This window comes from Amphibalanus amphitrite, unplaced genomic scaffold, assembly GCF_019059575.1.
Source record: "Amphibalanus amphitrite isolate SeventyFive unplaced genomic scaffold, NRLGWU_Aamphi_draft 000265F_arrow, whole genome shotgun sequence".
Taxonomy (NCBI): Eukaryota; Metazoa; Arthropoda; class Thecostraca; order Balanomorpha; family Balanidae; genus Amphibalanus; species Amphibalanus amphitrite.
The window spans coordinates 319,979-338,702 of NW_024881760.1; positions in this window are offsets into that span (position 1 = coordinate 319,979).

Consider the following 18,724-nt stretch of genomic DNA (forward strand, 5'->3'; position numbering starts at 1 on the left):
CCGGCTCCGCGGCTACGGTGAGCCTGAACACGGACACGCTGACCTCCATTCAGGAGATGATCAACGCAGGCATCTCAAAAGTGATCAAAACCTTTGACGTCAAATTCGAGCGCCTGGAGAAGCGGATTACACTTCTGGAGAGTGAAGGTATGGATCGAGACAGCGAGATCAAAGCACTCGCAAAACAGTTGGAAACCGAACGCAAGCTTAACTGCGAGCTGCAAAAGCAAGTGGAAAGCATGGATATGAATAGACGGCTCTCTTCTCTGATCCTGACTTGTTCAGAGTTTGAAAAACGCAGCCCAAATGAAGACATGGAACAAAAGGTGGTAAATGCACTCAATAGCCGGCTTGAAAATCTTCATCTGTCCGCTTCGGACATTCAAACCGCACATCGGCTGCAGAGCAACAATAAAGTGATTGTTAAGTTTATGAAGCGACGGGTTCGTGACGTCATCTACGAAGGTCGTTTCGAAGTCAACCGCCAAAGGTTCCGGGGCGGGCCGGGTGGTGGAGCCGGCCCCTGGCGAGAGGCCGCGGCTGGGAGAGAGGACCGGATAGAGCCACTCTACATCAACGAGAGTTTGACCCCCGCCAACAGAGCCATCTACAATGAACTGCTGGAGGCGAGAAAACCATCGAATGGTGCTATTACCTCGTCAGTGTTTAGTCGACGCGGTGTCGTTTACTGTCGCCGAGAACGGGGCGCCGAAAACATTTTGGTCTCTGACCAGACCGGTCTGCGGAGGGTCCTGGGTGGCGCTCGCTTCCCGCCCCCGCGCCGTGACCGGCGGCCGGTGCCGCCCGCCGGGGCCCGCCGATCTGGTGCCGGGCTGGCCCCCGCCGTCGCCGGCGCCGGGCGAGGTTCTGCGGTCGGAGGTGGGCCGCCCCTGCCCGCCGGTCGCGGGCCGGCCGTTTCGGCGGCGTATAGTGGTGAGGGAGTGCCGCCGCCGCTTGCGCCACTTCAGTCGGGAGCTTCGGGTTCCGCCCTGCATCTTCAGCCGGGCCCCTGTCCTTCTGCGGCGCCGTCTGCTGGATCGTCGTCGCCGTCTGCCGGGCCGCCGTCGTCGCCTGTCGGGGGTGGCGTGCCCTCCGCCGGGTCCCCGTCGGCTCCGCGCCTGACGTCTGACCGGCGGCCGGATGGGGATGCCGGCACTGCGGTCCCCTCCTCTTCGTTCGGCTCGGCGGTCGGCCCCTAGCGGATGGCGAATGGTCGTGCCTCGCAGAAGTTGACGGTTCGTCTCTAAATCGAAGCGACGGGTTCGTGACGGACCCATCCTGCAGAGAACTGAGCTGGGCTGGACCGTCACCGGTCGAGTCGTGACGGCCACTGATGTGTCACGCCAGTCAGTGCAGTTCATCCGTGAAGGAGTGAGCCGCGAACTAGATGATCTTGTGAAGTCTACATGGACGACAGAATCATTTGGCTGTAAGTTTCAGCGGAACGATGCGTACAGTCCAGAAGATCAGGCAGCCGAGCAGATCCTGGACAAAGAAGTGCACCACGACGGAATCCGTTGGACGGCACCACTGCTTCGAAAGAATGGTGCTGAAACGCTTCCTGAGAGCCGGAAAATGGCGGAGAAAAGAGCGATATCTTTCGAACGCAAGCTGGATCGCTCTACAAAAAATGAAGTCGAAGGGCACCCGACGTTTGCTAAGATGTGCTACGAGCGCATCGACAAAATGGAAAGCGATGGTCACATACGAAAACTGTCGACAGAAGAAGCAGCGCAAGAGCCACCGAACACGTGGTACCTACCGCTTCTTGCGGTGACCAACGCAAACAAGCCTAACAAGGTCAGACTTGTGCTGGACGCTGCAGCTAGAAGCCACGGCAAATGTCTAAATGACTTTCTCATGCGAGGACCGGACTACTTCAATTCGATTCCTGGCATTCTCCTTCGCTGGCGAGAAAAGCCAATCGGAATCACTTCGGACGTGGTCGCAATGTTCAGCCAAATTCAGGTGGAGCCGTCAGACCGAGCCAGTCTCCGTTTTCTCTGGCGCGGTGGACGTCGTGAAGGACCATTCGACACGTATGAATCGAATACGGTCATCTTCGGGTCCAAGTCGTCCCCCAGTACGGCTGGGTACTGCTTTCGAAAGACGGGTCAACTGTTTGGCAAAGATAACCCTGACGTTGTAGCCGCCATCCTCCATGACACCTACGTCGATGACGTTATCACTGGCGCTGAGACCAGCGAGAAGGCGTCAGCCCTCATCCGGGACCTCACATCTACTCTCAGATGTGGAGGCTTCGAGCTCGGACCGTGGGCATCAAATTCATCAGAGGTTCTTGAAACTCTCCAACCTGTGCTTCGTGCCTCCGGAGACGTCAGTCTCGGCGATAAAAGCATGGCACAACGGGCCCTGGGAATAATATGGACCCCAGAAACTGATGAAATCATCTACAAGGCCAAGCCGGCACCAGAAACAGTCACAAAACGGACAGTGCTCTCTCATGTCATGTCCGTCTTCGATCCTCTCGGTTTCCTGTCCGGGTGGCTACTCACTGTGCGGGTTCTGCTGCAACAGCTGTGGAAGCAGGAGCTTGGCTGGGACACTCCGATTCCCGACCAGTGGGAGAAACCGTATCAAGATTGGACGCGAGAGCTCGAACAAATCAACCAGATCCGAATCCCAAGACACATGTTTGATCATGAGGCCGGCATCGACAGCGTTGAAGTGCATGTTTTTTGCGACGCCAGCCAAAAGGGATTTTGTGCTGTACTCTACTATCGGTGGATACAGGAGAATCATTTCAGAGTCAGCTTCGTGGCCGCGAGGTCGCGTGTAGCTCCGGCAAAGACGCTCACGATCCCTCGGCTAGAGCTACAGGCCGCCGTTTTGGCAACAAGACTAGCAGAGACCGTGAAGCTGGAAACTCGACTAAAAGTGACAAAAACCACTCTCTGGTCAGATTCCAGAAACGTCCTGGCATGGATTAAAGCAGACGACCGCCGATATCACGTGTTCGTCGCAAACAGAGTCACTGAAATTCGTGAGTCGACCAGCCCTGACCAGTGGCGCTATGTGCCGTCAGAGCTAAACGCTGCAGACGGCGGTTCACGAGGCCACGCCCTCGAAGATCTTCGAGGAAATGGTCCATGGATGTCTGGCCCCGATTTCCTCCGTACCCCGGAAGAGGAGTGGCTTTGGGACAGCACGACATCAGTCGCAGAGACGCTGCGGAACGACCCAGAAACGAAACTGGTGTGTGCGTCATCTGCCAAAACAAGCACAGACGTTCGACAGGCCATGCCAGACCCAGCGCGTTTTTCACGCTGGTCAGTCGCCGTCCGCACTGTTGCGGTGATCCTGCGCTGGAGAAACATCGCCTTGAAACGTAAGCGAGAAGAAGCCGCCGAGTTCAGCGAAGCTGAGACGATGTGGATGAAGCTGGTCCAGAGGGAGAAGTACGCCTCTGATTTACAGGACATGCAGAGAGGCGTGCCGTTAGCAAGCACGAGCGCCTTGAACGGCATCTCTCCGGTGCTGAAGGACGGACTGATCTGCTTCGACACTCGAACGAAGCGCTGCCCTCACATCGATAACACAGCTCGGTATCCACCGATCCTGCCTCGTGACCACCCGTATACACAACTTCTGATACAGCATCTGCATGAAAAAATGGGTCACAGAGCACATGACGCGGTGTTGGTGGAGCTCCGACAGAGGTGCTGGGTGCCTCAAGCCGCTCGAGAAATTCGAAAAGTGGCCGCAAGGTGCCAGACTTGTCAGAACCGCAAAGTTCAGCCATGCCAACCCAAGATGGCTCCGCTGCCGACGCCGAGGGTCTCAATGCTAGGAGGTGCCTTTTTGGCAACTGGTATGGACTATTTTGGTCCTCTACACGCTGTCCAAGGACGGACCACTATGAAGCTGTGGGGAGTTATATTTCGATGCTTCGCTACAAGGGCCGTTCATCTCGAACTCGCGGATCGGCTCGACACAGACAGCGCCCTCCTGGTTATATCTCGTTTCCAGGCCAGACGCGGCAACGTAAAGGAGATGTGGTCAGACAATGGCACAAACTTTAAGGGAGCAAGCAAAGAACTGGACGCAGCTCTCCGGAGTATTGACCAGAAAACGATGAAGGAGAAGTTGGGCATTGAAGGCATCAAGTGGCACTTCAATCCACCTGGTGATCCAGAGGCCGGAGGAGTGTGGGAAAGGCACATCCGGACAGTGAAGCAGACTCTGAGTGCTTTGCTGAATCAGCAGAAGCCGAGGTATGAAGTCCTCGCGACACTTCTCTGCGAGGTAGAGAAGGTGATGAATTCAACACCACTATTCCATGTTCCAGTGGATCCATACGACGAAGATGTTTTGACCCCTTATCACTTCCTTATCGGAAGAGCCACCCCGTCGTACCCGGTGGGAATCAATGGCCACGTGAAGTGTCTAAGAAAGCGGTGGCAGCAGGTTCAGCGGCTGGCTGATCACTTCTGGAAAAGATGGGTACGCGAGTACCTTCCGACACTGGCAAAACGTACCAAGTGGAGAAGGGAGGTTAGCAGCGTCAAGGTGGGGGATGTCGTCATCATCGTCGATCATCAGCATCCCAGAGGACTCTGGCCACGAGGAATCGTGGAGAGGGTCTACGTGGGTGGAGACGGCATCGTGCGCTCCGCCATCATCAAAACCGCTCACGGAAGGCTGCACCGGTCCGTGAGGAAACTGGCTGTCCTGAACGTCTTGAAGAGGCCTGTACCAGACTGATGGTGGTGCAAAGATGATGCTGAGGGCAAAGCTAGCGAAAGATGAGAATGTGAGACTGACAGGGCCATCAATCGACGTGGCACTTCTAACGCCTCGAGATGCTGTCGAGGCTGTAAATATATCGTGCGACGTGTGATATGTGAATCGTTGTGATGTTCTAGACGCGTTGGTCTAGAGAGGCCGGGATGTTACGAATTCACATATTTTTGTCAGTGCTTTAAACGTTATTTTAGTTCCAGGCGATAATTTCAGTTCTGTTCCTCTGAAAGTGCCCTAAACATTTTTAGTTTCTTCTGAACAAAATGTGTTATTTCACGTGGCTTTTCTCGCGGAGCATAATTTATACGTTTTGACCCTTTTTAAGGTCAGACGCAAAAATACTTTCATCTGTTTTGGCTGTTTTCAGGATGTTTTTTGTTAGTTATTAATTTGTTTTATTTACGCGTCAGTCTAACTTAAAATACATGTCAAGACGAATGATTGAGCGTCTAATATTGCGTCCGCAATACGGTGTTCATTAACTCTGTAGTCGTCAGTTATTCCTACTTATCTTCATACCTGTGACCTGTCGCTGAGCGGTATTGCGCTGGCACTGCTAAATTAGACAGCGTGTTTTTGTGGGAATGCCCCTGCCGCCCGGGGCGCATCTCACCAGCAGCGGTCGGGAGTGTTGGCCCGATGCCAGGTCGGCGGTCGGTCGCATTGGGGGAAGGGTGGGGAGGGAGGAGGGTACACGGAATGACCCAAACTGTCTCTGTATTGTTTTCCATTGTCTTGGGTTTCAGATTTGTCGTTGTTATATCTTTATCGCGTAATGGCCTCTGTCTATGTGTGGTTGTCGCGCCGGCATGGCGGCGCGGTCCTTGCGGTGGAACTTACCGTAATATGGTAGATGAGTGAGATCTCTGTCGTCTCGTACAACGCTAGGGGACTAAGAAATCGCGTGAAGAGGCGTTCAATTTTCCGACATATCCGTATTTCGTACAAAAAGTCTTTGGTAGTGCTAGAAGAGACTCACTCTAGACCAGATATGGAAGGAATGTGGAAAAGTGAGTGGGCAGGGCAAATTTATTTCTCTCACGGTTCTGAATCAGGTCAAGCGGGCGTAGCTATATTAGTGCCTAATGGCTTTGAACACGATATTAAAGGAGTATACAGTGACTCAGGAGGCAGAATAGTGTGTGTGGAGATAGGAGCTAGATCTCAGAAAGTCCTTATAGTAGGTATCTACGCACCAGCATGCACCAGCACTGCTGCAGCAGTGGATAACCAGACTGTGAAATGTGAATTTATTGGCCAGCTTAGACAACTTCTATACGGGCACTGTTATTCAAATATTGTTCTTGCAGGTGATTTTAATTTAAGATTAAATCTCCCCTTGACTGCGATAGCCCTCAATATCGGGAGAGCAGAGCAAGCACTAAACTTAAAGAATTACTGGACGAATTTTCGTTAGAAGACGCTTGGAGAGTACAACATCCCAAGGAGAGGAGGTATACATACTTGGAAAAGACTAAACCCTCTCCAACAGTCCCGAATAGACCTTATCCTTATCAGCTGCGCCATACTTAACAATAACATTGCGAAAACAAAAATTGATGCAGGTCTCCTAAGCGATCACAATTTTGTTATACTTGAATTTGTACTTCCTGCGGAACCCCATGGCCCTGGACTATGGCGATTTAATAATGCATTGTTAGATGATTCAGAATTTGTGGACACGGTCAAGTCCGAGATCCAGAGAGCCAAAAACCTGCTTGAACCATATGACAAGATTATATGGAAAGGCGTCAAAGTAGAGTTGCTGCTGAGTAACATTCGTGTGTCGGCTATTAACCCGCGCCCCGTTGGGCTCTGCCGAGCAACGCGCCCCGTTGGGGGGGGGGGGGGCATTTTGCCCCCCCCCCTAAGATCTCGAGAACCACGCAACGTAGCGACAAGCGGCAAACGGTGTTGGATAGCCCTATCAGGGAACTACCTTGTGACCCAACTTTATTGACCTAGGTCAAACCGATGACGTCACAGGTCAGGTCAAAGGTCCAATTTTCACCGTTTACAGGCATTTCAAGAAATGCGTTGTAAAATCGAGTAAAATGCATTTCATTGAAAATCATCGATGGGAAAATGTTCTTCAAACACATATTTTGCTAGTTGAGGTCACTGATACCAGGTCAGGTCACTGAGGTCAGGTCACTGGGGGGTCACAATATGAAAGTGTCGTGTGATACATGTTTTATGGTCCATTTTAAATGACAAATGCGATTATGTGGGTCAGGCAGCCTTTGGGGCCAGCTTAGGTCACGTTTTGGTCAAGGTCAGGTCAAGGTCAGGTCAAGGTCAGGTCAAATAAGGTCAAATTTCAAAGTTGATATTTTTGCATAAAATGGGTATCGAATCGATGCAGCTCGTCACGGGGAGTTCAATGGTGGTCTTTGTGTTGCCGTACGAGGTCTAGAATCGCTAAAAATTGAGTTCAAAAATTTGACGTCATCATTTTTGAACAGTTTTTTCGCTATAACTTGGCCAAAAAACGAGATATCGATCTGAAATTTGGTATGTATATAGAAGAGCGCAGGGACTATCACATATATTCTGGTTTTTTCGAAATTCGGAAAAAGTTTGGATTTTTTTTAGTTTTTCTAAAAAAATCAATTTTTTGAAATTTTTTGGGTCAAAAACCCAAAATTTTGAAAATCCGAGATAGCAGTTTTGTAGCGCCGCTTTTTGTCTATTAGACCATATAAAGAACTTTGAAATTGCTTGATAACTGTAGATTTGGTGAGCGTTTCAAGATTGCATGTTTTTTGCTCATTTTTGCTCGAACATGACCTCAGTTTGACCTCAATAACTCCTGACCTAAGGTGACCTAAGACTTGAAATTTGGTGTGAAGGTGTCAAATTGATGCCCAGAAAGGTACTGAAAATTTGGCGGCGCTGCGCGCCGCCGTTTTCTTGCTATTCAGGAAAAACCACAGGGGGGGCCAAAATGGCCCCCCCAACGGGGCGAGGGTTAAAAGGAGTAAAAAGCTAGCGCGCGAATTACGACAGACTGAGAGCGACATGTATAAGTATTTGAATGAGCTGGAGGCGCTCATCGCCGTCTCCCCGACGGAAGAAATAAAGAAAAAGTACGAAGTCGCAAAATGTAAGTTAGAGGACATCAAGCTGGTAAGAGGTAGAGCTGCGATGACAAGGTCGCAAGCAGCATGGATAGAGGAAGGTGAGAAACCGACTAAATACTTTTTGAGGACAGTTCAGCAAAGATCAGCTCGTAGAGGGATAGATGTGTTACAAAATCAAGATGGATCTTTTGTTTACGGTCATATAGAGATTCTCGGAAAATGCGTAGAACATTTTAAACAACTATACGCATCAAATCCTGTGCTAACAGATCACATGAATTCCTTTGCACTCAGTGATAATGATCCCAGACTTTCCGAGGAGGATAGATTTAGCTGTGAAGGAGATATAACAAAAGAGGAATGCTGTATTGCTCTAGCCACCATGGCAAGAAATAAGGTCGCCGGCGTCTCAGGATTTTCAGCTGAATTTTTCTCCTTCTTTTGGGATGAGATAGGCGACATTGTAGTGGAATATTTTAATGATGCTAAAAACGGTGAGCTTTTTGTAACACACAGGCGGGGAGTGTTAACGCTCATTCCCAAGAAAGGAAATCAAAAACTGATAACCAATAAGAGACCTATATGCCTCCTCGATGTCATGTACAAATTAATAGCAAAAGTAATAGGTTCTGCGACACCTGAGCGAGCGTCATTTCAGCGAACGACATTTGAGCGAAGCCTTTTCAGCGATTATCAATTAAAGCGATTGACTTTTTCAGCGATTGCCAAGTCGGCGAATTCAATCACAGCGAATATCAACTTAAGCGAGGACCAGAATCAGCGAAACCAGATTGAGCGAATATATGGAGGTCAATGGGGTACCAATTGAGCGAATACAGTTACAGCGAAACCGAACGCGACGGAAGTCAATCATTTGCTACTTTTCGGGAATTCTCGCCCTTGGAATACCCGCTTGGTAGGTATGTGTCATGCTTCAAGCTGCGCGTGGCAAATTCTTTAAAGCTTGGAAACCACAAAAATATCTGGCCTCATTCTGCATGATTCTGCAAATTTGATCTGGAAATGTGGAACGTGAGAGATAGGACGACGGAAGGAATGCCAAGGACCAATAATAAACTCGAGGGACGGCACAGGGGGGTCCAGTCTATGTTTCAGGGACCTCGCCCAAATATCTGGAAATTCGTACGTTGCTTGGGGCAAGAACAAATTTTACAACATGGGGATTTGAAATTTGAAATTTGAAATTTGAAAACATTAAATTTGAAGGTTGATGTCTGAACTTTGAACGTGACATCCGCCATCCAGTTCCGGATAACCATGAAAAGTTCCGGAAACATTCGTCGTACGTACGCTCGCAAAAGTAAAAAAAAAAAAAAACACCGTTGCGGGACGATGAAGTGTTTCGCTGAAATGACAGTCGCTCAAACTGTAGTCGACGAAATAGATGTCGCTGAAACATAGCTTTCGCTTAAATTGATAATCGCTATATTTGATAATCGCTCAATTTGATATTCGCTAAGTTGCCAGTCGCTGAAAGTGGTTCGCTCAAATGACGTTCGCTCAAATGACACTCGCTAAATTCGCTCGCACCGAAAGTAATAGTAATGCGATTGAATAAAGTGATTGACAAAATAGTCAATAAGAACCAAACCGGCTTCCTGAAGGGAAGGTATATAGGCGAAAATACAAGATTGGTTTCCGATGTAATTAACTATTGTGAAGCTGACGACATTGAGGGCATTTTATTAGCAGTCGATTACCAAAGCGCATTCGATTCCATTGAACATAAATTCATATGGTACACGCTAGAAGCGTTCAATTTTGGACCGGACGTGATTGCCTGGATAAAGCTTTTATATAAAGGAGCGCTGCTTGCTGTTTGCAACAATGGTTACACGTCTGACTGGTTTGATTGTGCCCGTGGCACTTTTCAAGGATCCCCACTAAGTGGATTGCTTTTCAATTTAGTTGGCGAAATGTTAGCAAACAGAATCAGGAGGGACAGTGCAGTTCATGGCATTTCAATAAGCGGCACCGAGGTCAAAATGAGTATGTACGCCGATGACACGACGATGTTTTTGAAGTGCCGGCAGTCGTTACAAAAGGCATTATCGATATTAGATGAATTTAGAAAAGCATCAGGATTGAAAGTCAACAGATCCAAAACCAAAATGATGTGGTTAGGCGCCACACGCCTCAACATGGAAAGCGTGTGTGGAATAGAAGCGGTTTCTAAAATTAAAATTCTTGGAATCATTCACAGTGCCACAAAACAATGTGATGAGGAGAACATAGCGCCGATTATACAGAGTATTAGAAATGCAACAAATAGCTGGTGCCAAAGAAATATGACCATTAAAGGTCGTATTACCATTTGTAAGTCTTTGTTGATTTCCAAGCTAGTTTATGTAACGTCAATCTCGACTATTCCTAAAGTAGATCTGCACTCAATACAAAGTCTACTTATGAAGTTCATATGGCGAGGTAGACCACCCAAAGTCGCCCACAGTTCACTCTCTCTTAACATTCAGGACGGAGGATTGAAGGCCCCTGACGTTTTCAAAAGCTACGAAGCTTTGAGATTACAATGGATTAAAAGGATTTAGGTACACAAACGGAAACTCACAGTGGTGCCAACTCCTACAGGCTCGCATTGGCAAATATAAGCTTAATGACTTACTGAAAAATCGTAATGCCAAACCATGGATAACTATATAGCCAAACGGTTTGTTAACCCTATTCCTGGCGGGGGGGGGCCTCAGGAGCCCCCCCCCCCCTGAGGTTTTTTGGTTATATCTCCCAAACGCGTTGAGCTAAGAAGCTCAAATTTTCTGACTTTTCCTAAAAGGCTTCTACGCAACATGTCTGAAAATTTTGAGTTGATCTGACCTCAGGTCAGGTCACCAGAGGCGGTTTGGTGACGCTACCTCAGAAAAGTTTGCAATCACGCCAGAGCTAGAGTTTTTGACCGATCAATTTCTTCTCTTCAGGGTTTAGTTAGGGTACCAGTATGTGCAATTTGTATATCTCGGAATTTTGATATCGGTGACCTAAGGTCAGGTCAATTTCGCGACCTCCCCATTATAAGTCAATGGGGGAAAAATCAACTCCCTGTTTTTACCACTAAAACGGGTCGGAATGGCCCCATATACCATACATGACTTCATATACGATCAACCTTCACTACCTTGAGGTCTGTTTTGCTGTTGGGCAGCTGTGAGGTCATGTGACGTCATCAAAGGTCACCAAAGGTTTTTGGCCAATAACTCCGTACAGGAACAAGATACAGACGCGTGGATGGTCTCATTGTGTTCAGCTCGTCAAGACGCATCGAATGATATACATGATGACCTCGAGGTCACGTGACCTGAGGTCAACCTTTGACCTTGACCTTTCGAGGTCAACATATATATCATTCGATGCGGATTGACGAGAGGATCACGATGGTGCCCTTAGTTTGTTCCTATCTGGACTAATTCGAAAGTTATTCGAGAAAAACTCTCTCCATATCTAGCGCCGCCATTTTGACTTTTTCGACCCCTGTGACGTCATCTTTGACCTGACCTGAAAATGACCTTTGTAAAAATTGTAGATCTTGGCCGTGCGTATCCGATGCCGTTTACCGCTTGTCGCTATCTTGCTTCGTTCTCGAGATCTCAGGGGGGGGCCGAATCGGCCCCCCCCCCCCGCCAGTTTCTTGTCCCGGCGGAGCCCGCCAGGAATAGGGTTAAAGAAGCGAGCATACCGCAATTTTATAAGTCAATAATTGAGCTATATCAGACTTTGTTTTCGACGGAAGTTAAAAGTGCAAAGCAAGCTCGACTGGAGTCCATTTGGCATAACGATAATATAAATGAAGATAGAAAGCCGGTGCTTTTGAAACAGATATACGAAATAGGGGTGACAATTGTTGATGATTTAGTTGAAGCAGATGGATCCTTATTGAATTTTAACAGGTTCAAAACAAAGTACCCACAGGCTAGAATACATTTCCTTAGTTTTCAGAGCATTAAAAATGCAATACCAACGAAGTGGAAAAACTTAATTAAACATGACCATCGAACGCCATTGAGCCCCGAGGATAGGAGTTGTTGTCTTATAAATATTAGTGCAGACAAAGAAATTTGCTTGAGATCTCTTCAAAACCAGCAGTTTTACGATTCCCTTTTGGTATGGCGGTCTCCAACCGCCCAGAGTAAGTGGGAAGAAGAGGGATTTCATATTCAATGCTGGAAAAGTATATATAAATTGCCATATAAATGTACCACGTCTACTAAACTTCAGTCCCTGCAGTATCGCATCATTCACAGGTATATTCCAACCCGCAAATTCCTTTGGTCCCGAAACGTTATAGGGAGCAAGCTGTGTAAAACTTGTTTTGAGGTCGATACCCTGCAACATTTCTTCTACCTCTGTGAAGATGTTACTGGACTTTGGGATGTTGTACTGCCCCGGCTTAAGAATAAGTTTAATCTCCCCGATAGTTTTGTTTCCGTCAGCACGGTAATATTTGGGTATGCACAAGCCCCTGATGTAGTACCTAAATTTGATACTATTGCAAACAATATATAACATCATGTAAGTTAAGAGAAGATTACATTAGACCGTCATTAAACGGGGCAATAGGAGGGATCATAAACCATTGTCGTGCAGAAGAAGTAATTGCAAAAAACAAAAATTCGTTAGAAAAAATTTAGAGAGAGGTGGAAATTTGTAGTGGACAGGGACCACTCAACTATATTTGAAATATCCATAGATGATGTATTTAGCTGAATGTACAGAGTGCCGTTTAGGAAATGAGGGTAGGGAGGGGGAGAGGTGGGGTTGGGGGACTCGAGATCTTGTCGCTTGCCAAGAGGCTATGTGGCCAGGGGTGGCACCTCTTGGCTCCGTTGTGTGATTATTGAGTTAGCGTCGCCTCGTGCGATTTGTGGCCCCCACCCTACCCCATCCGGGCCAACCCGTGCCCGGCCCCCCAGCATATGCTGGGCAGGCCGGGCCGCCGGCCCGTCCCTCGGACCGCCTGTGGCTCGTGGGGCTGGTGGTCAGGGGGCGCCGCCTCGCGTGAAAGACGCGCGTGGGTGCGAGGCGGCGCGGGCGGGGGCCAACGTCTCCGTCCCGTGTTAGTGTTTCGTTTAGACTTGCCATTGTGTCGGTATCATGTAACTGCACAGCTGAGGTAAAGCTGGTAGTGTGACGTCATACATTGTACAGGTGTGACGTCATCGGCCCGGCTGTGAAGGTGTGCTGGAGTGTGACAGCACCGAATGTAACATGTCACAGGGTGTGGGCGGATCATGACGTCACTATGGTTCAGCTGTGAGAGCGGTCTGAGATATGACGTCATTGATCAGTCAGCTGGCCCAGGGCTCTTCCAAAGCCGCTCTGAAACAGGCAGTTGTATCACCATGCCGAGTATAAATATATTCTGTCAAAAAAAAAATATTAAGGTCACAAATTGCACCACAATACACGGCAGCGCAGTGCACACTGCACATCTAAATAATAATCACCCTGTTGCTAAATCAGTCAAATTGCTTGGCTCAAAAAGTGTCAAACTTTTTACAGTGCACTGTGCAGGTGGTGACCGGCTCGTGCCGACGGTCCGTCGTCATACCGGGCACGAATAGCTAATGTGGCCGCTCGTCTGCTGCCGTCGTAATCTGTCAAAGCGCGTCAGGAAATAGGCGTTAGTAGGTATTCGTATACTGCAGTGCTATCGAAAACACGCCTTCGCAGTGGCGGCGGAACACCTTCAATGATGGGGGGGGGGGGGCACTGCCGACTTTTGATCCCATTCTTTCCATGCAACGCCCATAGGGCTAATGTTAAAATGCCCAAATCAAAAGAGGGCCCAGTGCCCCGGTGCCGCCGCCCCCCCCCTTCCTCTGCCTATGCGCCTTCGTTCTTTCCATAACAGGATGTTATTAATTTTACCGGACAGACCCCCTCGGTTTTTTCGCGAATGACGAGCAAAAAGCGGCCGTTGGTGACGAAACTCTCAGGACACTCGAGTTAGGTGGTCAATTTTACACCTGCCCTGAAAATTCAATAATCAATGTCTGACGCAAAGGCCTTTGACCTCTGGCCTGTTCCTCGAGACCATATCAGTCCAGAATGGCGATACGGTGTATGTCAGCGCACATTATCCGTACGTTTCCAAACATTGTGTGACTACGAGTAGAAACGTGCCAAGATGTGAAATGATGCACCAATTCCCCGTGGATGATGGTGGGTGTCAAGGTTGCTGGAAAGTCAGGTTCAAGGTCATTAACATTATGTGACCTCGATCGGCTTTTGTTAGTTTGACGATAAAAATATGTCTGTCAGTGTCGGTTGGTCCATAACAAACATTTTTGCCCGAAGAGCTAACTGGAACGAATCAAAGTTCGGTTACATACGTTAGTCCTTAACCCTCGCCGGATCTATTGGTTTTCTACATACGCGCCGGCCGAGGGGGGGGGGGGCGGGTACGACCCCCCCTCGCCGTTTCGCCCCTGGTGGAGCTAGCGCGTCGCGGAAAAAACGAGCGTGTGCGCCGTTACGAGACGCAGATATTGGTACCTGATTTTAAGGTCCTAGGTCAACCGGTGACCTCTGAGGTCAGGTCAAGTGCCCCAGGGTACGGTTCAGTTTTTGGTGAATAAGTTCGCAAAAAAACAGCCGCAGAGCCGCGATTTTGGCAGCATCGTGTTCGCCTCGCTCAGGCGCGTCGAATGATATACTTTTTGTTCGGGTCAGGTCAACTTAGGGTGTTGACCTCAGGTCAAGGTCAGGTCAGCACCCCCAGGTCACGAAGTTGGTCGAAAGAGGTCATGTCGCATATCATTCGATTCGGCAGGTCTTCCTGAGTCCATTGGTGGCTTTCTCGACTCGCTAGCTCAATTTGGTCGGGAGTTATTGACGAAAAACTAATATGACCTTGATGACGTCATAAATGACGTCACGGAAGGTCAACATTGCAAAAGTGACGCATCTAACCTTGCAAGGAGTGCATCAAAGCACGATTCTGTGTGCTTGAGATAGTTGGAGATCGTTCCCGGCGCCAGAATAGCAGTTTTCATTTTTCCCCGTTGACTTATAATGGTGAGGTCACGAAAATGACCTGACCTCATATGACCTTTAGGAAAAATCCGAGATATACAAGTTGTGAGACTCATAATCGATACTAGATCCTGCAAGTTTCATTTCCCTGTGACATCTCCTCTGTCAGTGAGGGCGTTGCGAAGTTGCGACATCTGAAGACCGTGCAGAGGTTAACTTTTGACGTCATAGGTCAGTGACCTGACCTGACCCAAAAATGCGGTTGGTGTCAAAAGATGCGGCTTGGATCAAAGGTCAGGTATGCCAAGTTTCAGCTCTCTATCGCCAGCGTGTTCGGAGCTATCGCGAAAAAACCCTATGGGGGGGGGGCGGCACCGGCCCCCCCCCCCTCGGCCGGCGAGGGTTAAATCGATTTAATGCAATATCTGCCAAATTTCATTAAACGGCGAAACACCTGTCTCTTCCTATAACAGTTGCGTTTGAGATAAAACGCATTACGCATTGGAATTAATTCTTGCAATTGGAACCTCAACCGAATATCGAGCAGAAGGGCTGCACTGCTCGGTTCTGTTTTAGGGTTCCGGTAGACGGCCACATTACGCTGGAGCCGACCGGCCGGCGCGGCGTGCTGCGTTGCGGCACAGTCGCTATCCCAGGGGCGCGGACGCAGCGGGCCCTCTCATTGGTGGCTGCCGGTCACGTGATTGTGACATGATTCCGGCGGGGGCCGCACCGGCAGCGTGCAGTCCGGTTCCACCTCCGGTCGCGGTCGGGGCAGGTGGAATTCGTATTTGAAGCATCGCTTACTTATGGTTCCAAATGTTTCTTTGGGTATACGGCATTAGTTATCTCGCTCTGCAGCCAGTGGAGGCTGAAAGCAGCCTAGAAGTCAGCTAGTCTGGTTGTCCCATGAACGGTTAGAGTTTAATCACGTTTGTCGTTTTCCCTCCATCTTCGAGCTATGCTGGAAGCATCTCTTTCCTGGTACTCAACATTTGTTCCATCATTTTCGACATTACGACATGGCTTGGCTGGTTTATTCGCTGTCATTCTGTGCTCTCCAAATGACATTGTTCACCGTGCAGCGGGCCATGTGGCGGGACGCGATTCGTTCACCAGAAGGTAGCTCCGTTATCAGCGCCGACATGGGATTTCCTTGATTGTCTCTTTTGAAATGCTAAGCATTCGCTTTCAAGTTTTGATGATTAGCGCCTCAATGGATAGTTGAGCAATGAGCATGAATCACGATCAGCAACTGCTGCTATGTAGGCTTCTACTTGAGGATATTCCCCGATATTAGGGGGATATTCCCCGAGGCTGCTCGGCGGCGGCATCTGCGCCGGCTGCCCCCAGCCACTGATGGCGGAACCTTTCCCCACGCTCCTCCACAATATTGTGCAGCATTGCACATGCGAGCGCCAGCCTTGGCACCACCTTGTAGCTGACCTCGGAACGTTTCAGTGGGCGGCGTCGCCTAGCCCTTTAGGCGACGCCGTCCTAAAGGGCTGGCACCACGCGGCCGGCCCGTGTTCGGTCGCCACGCGGCCGAACGCGTGCTCTTTTACCAGCACACGTGACACGAGCATGACTAAGACGCTCGTTGAAGAATGCTTGTCAGTCTAAGCACGCCAGTGTATCCCTCGTTAACCATGAAAGAAACAGGTAGGCTGAATCCCCAGCAATCTTCAGTCGTGCTCGTCTATTGTGGAACTCCATAGTACCTACCTCCCCTGCGAGATTGATATAATGATAAGTAACTGGTTAAGAATGGAAGACATGAGGAGCGAAGTACCACGAAACACTTACACGGTGTTCCTACAACGGGTGACGTATATAACTAGAAACCAAAGCTATGTCATGCAAGATATTCAGGGAAGGTCGCAAGCAGCATTCACACTGCAGTGGCGGCAAAGACATGGATCATGCCCCATGCCCCATGCCCCTTTAACTTGCGCTTGGCTGAATTTACACCCGAACGTAATTGATTGGGGGAGGGGGGGGGCGTTTAATACTTTCATGTATCCGAAACTAAGCATTGCAACGATAACTGCATGACGGCGATTGAAAGGTTACACTCGAAGCATTCATGAAATTTTAACCTTGAGAGTTGAGACGGGCATAAGACAGGTTAAGACCAGTAAGACGCATTTTGGACTTTGGAGCGACACGCGAGCGAGCGCGAGGGTAAGCCCTGCACGTGCAGAAGTGCGAAGGACATCCAAACTGACGTGTGCACTGCAGTGTGGCTGGTCCCATGGTGTATGTACCCAAGTTTGAAAGCTCCATCGGTCTAGTCGTTTTCGAGATCTGGAAGTAGCCTCTGCGCAATATCACCCAAACCAAGGCACATGGCCATGATGAGCGCTTTCATCCAAACCAAGCTTTAGCGTGATCGGGCCAGTGATTGCAGAGTTGTAATTGCTGAAAATTTGACACCTTTTCATTTTGCACGTGACACGCGCAGTGGAGGTAACCAATATGCAAGAACTCAACATAAATTGACTTCTTTATTTAACCCGCGCCGGGCCGGTGCCCCGAGATTCTACGCCGGGCCGGAGGGGGTGTCTGAACACCCCCCTTCTAACTCGGCTCCTGGGCTACGTAGCGACACGCGGCAACCGGCAATCGAAAGAACGTCAAAAATAAGGACGAAAACACTTCGGTTATTTTTTTGGTCAGGTCAAAGGTCAGGTCACCAGAGGTCACCAAAGGTTGACTATTTCAACATTTTGGAAACTGCAGACGGCTATCTCGGGAACCGATAGAGCTACAGCGCCGCGGAAAAGCGCATTCGATAGCCCTTTTACAGACCTTTCTGAATAATGTTCTCAAATTTGACCTCGGGTCAACGGTTTAGCCTCCAGGGGGCAAAAACTCCAAAAATAGCCGTTTTTACGCAAAGCATTTTCGGCAATAACCTTTGACTCAAAAAAGACATAACCATGACATTACTTTTGCCAGCATCGTGTTCCTCTCGTCGAGACGCGTCGAATGAACTATAATTTGACCCACAACGTCGAGCCGAACACTAAGTCGTTTTTATCGCTCTAGCACGCATCTATCAGAAGTTATTAGCGAAAAACTGCTAGATTCTGTTCGTGACCTGAGATGACCTCGGGGACATAACGAGGGGTCACAGTTGCCATTTCCCGGTTCAGTGTGTCAATTTTACCTACATCTCGATGGTTGAGAGTGTCTAGAATAGCGTTCGTGCAAAACAGACGCTTTTCAATTTTCTCCCATTGACTTATAATGGAGAGGCCGCAAAATTGACCTGACCTTAGGTCACCGATATCAAAATTCCGAGATTAACATTTTATAGATAATGTTGCTTTTATCAATCGCTGAACGTTTCAAGGCAATCGATCAGTCGGTGTAGCTATGACGAGCATTCTTATTTTTTCTGAGGTGAGGTCACTTGGCGTGACCTGGTGATCTGACCTAAGGCGACCTGGGTCTGAAATTTTCACATGTGCGGAAATGATGCACCAACAGGTGAGCCAAAAATGGTGGCGCTCCGCGCTGCCATTTTTGAGATATCTGCGAAAACCGCAGGGGGGTGTTCAAACACCCCCCGGCCCGGCGCGGGTTAAGAAAGGGCTCTATCTGATTCAAAAGACCGCTTGTTGATCTAAACACCACACCTCACTACACACAATACACAGCGTCTCCTGTCATTCGCATCCATACCTACACGGGCCCTGCAAGATTTTTGTTTGTTTTGTTGGGTTAGGCCCTTTCGGTCTGGCAAGACCATTTCAGAGCCGGGAGGATGATAGGATAAAGGGGGAGACATTGGTCTGGGCAGGCACCCTAGTGAGTCGCCGGGGCTGAGCCCGTCCAGAGGACAGGCCACCCAGCCCCAAGGTACT